This window comes from Microtus ochrogaster, chromosome 4, assembly GCF_000317375.1.
Source record: "Microtus ochrogaster isolate Prairie Vole_2 chromosome 4, MicOch1.0, whole genome shotgun sequence".
In the NCBI taxonomy this organism is placed as follows: Eukaryota; Metazoa; Chordata; class Mammalia; order Rodentia; family Cricetidae; genus Microtus; species Microtus ochrogaster.
Genome location: NC_022011.1, coordinates 92,028,823 through 92,031,107, shown reverse-complemented (window position 1 = coordinate 92,031,107; position 2,285 = coordinate 92,028,823). Strand labels below are relative to the sequence as shown.

Here is a 2,285-nt window from a genome sequence, read left to right as displayed (position 1 = left end):
ATAGATGCATGTGTGCACTACAGACATAGATGCATGTGTGCCCTACAGACATAGATGCATTGTGTACTACAGACATAGATGCATGTGTGCACTACAGACATATAGATGCATATGTGCACTACAGACATATAGATGCATATGTGCACTACAGACATATAGATGCATATGTGCACTACAGACATAGATGCACGTGTGCACTACAGATATAGATGCACGTGTACACTACAGACATAGATGCATGTGTGCCCTACAGACATAGATGCATATGTGCACTACAGACATATAGATGCATGTGTGCACTACAGACATAGATGCACATGTGCACTATAGACATAGATGCATATGTGCACTACAGACTTATAGATGCATGTGTTCCCTACAGACATAGATGCATATATGCACTACAGACATAGATGCATGTGTGCACTACAGACATAGATGCATATGTGCACTACAGACATAGATGCATGTGTGCACTACAGACATAGATGCATGTGTACACTATAGATATAGATGCATATGTACACATAAAATAGATCAGCCATGCTGTATATTGCCTTGCTCACTCCAGATCCCTTCTAGCTTTCACATCTTTTGAATCAAGTTTGGGAAATTTGTAATCCATTTGGGTTCCCCGATTGTGCCATCTTAAAGGTCCTACTCTGAAAGGTTTTTCTTTCACAAACCGGAATTGCCAGGGTTATTTACTCGCTGTTTGGACCTGGTGTGTAAAGAAACGTTATGGCCCAGTGTCCAGGAATGGTGAGGACCACGTTCCATGCTGCGGATGGGGCAGGGACTGAGAGGAGCTGGACTGAGACAGAGAATAAAACAGAGACTCCTGATGGTGCTCGGTTCTCTGGATCGAGTTGTCTCTGAGATGAACATAAATTGGCCCTTCTAGGCTTAGGTAGTTCTACATTTTCTGGAATGTGGCTAATGACATTTTGACCTAATTCGTCTAAGCTCCTAGCTTTGGCTACTTGCAACCAAACCAAGACTAAGTGACTAGATATAAGCAATATTTTAAGCTGCAGCTTTGAAATAAGACACCGTGATAGATTGAGAGTCTCTATTCTTGAGTGTTTAGCAGGCATCCAACCCAAGCCTGTACTCTGAACCACCCAGACAAAAGTCCTGCTTCATGGTATATTCAAAATACAGCTGCCTTGACTTTTCATGAAATCAAATAGAATTTAAGAGTCTCTGAAAGGACCCTGGTGGTGGTGGCACACGCCTTTATTTAGTCCTGGCACTCTGGAGGCAGAGACAGGTGGATCTCTGTGAGTTCCAGGCCAGCCTGGCTGTTATACTGAGAAACCCCATCTTGAAAAACCAAAAAAAAAAAAAAAAAAAAAAAAAAAGAAGGCTCTGGAAGTGTTTGAAAAGTAAACGCAAACCTAGAAGTTTAGCAGAAAGGCTCTCTGTAATCACACGTGTGTATCAGAATCTCGTAACAACATGCGGTCTGTTGTATGAGCTACAAATATCTTACATTGCTGCTGACTGACATTCAGACATGCTTTAGCATTTCCAGTGTGTCATGAGGAACAGGACTGTAGTTTGTCAGTGATTTTAATGATGCAGAAAGTAAAATGGCACTTGTTACTTTACTACTAACGTATTCCAAGGCCATTCATGTAATTGTATTTTTTTTTTTCTACTCAACAGTATCCCGATTTGGCACTTTCCAAACTCCAGAATTATGACAGAAATCTCTAGATTTTAAAGTCTCTAGACTTAAAAATTATGCCGTCTTAGGCATCCTTCTATAACTGTAAAAGTTGACAAAAGCAATTTCGTATACAATAAAAACCGTGATGAAGGTGTATCTGTAGATCGCACGTTTGCTCCTGACTCTAAAGCATCAACATCCCGTGGTCCTTGTTTCCTTTTACCTTTGAGGGCAAAGAGGAAGTCATTTTTTTTTTAAGCTACGTGTTTTTCAACTTCTTTTCCTTTTTAGATCTAGATCTTTAAATCAGTTTGAAACAGGAAATGTCTCACTTCCTGCAGGAATTCATTTCCCTCAGGGTGCAAAAGTGTCGGCTCCTGGCTTCTCCGTAAGCTGGGAAAAGGTGAACCAAGAGGTTGAAGAAGGGAGTGGCTGGGATGAAGGACACATCTGTGACTGCCTGCTTACCTCACAGAAAACCTGGTTAAGATGTGGGCTATAAAACAAAATCCACAAGAACCAAAAGGGAGAACCGTGAAAATGCTTCCTTTCCCAAAGGGGGACCAAAGCAGACGGAAAGGGTACTAAAAATGGGAAGCTATCTGAAGAG

At 41.3% G+C, this 2,285-nt stretch overlaps 1 protein-coding gene across 3 annotated transcripts in view; it reads left to right on the top strand.

Annotated features, from left to right (window-relative positions):
- Nucleotides 1–2,285, top strand: part of Tfpi (tissue factor pathway inhibitor) — a 44,226-nt gene that overhangs the window by 13,625 nt on the left and 28,316 nt on the right. The gene's annotated exons all lie outside the window — the stretch shown is intronic.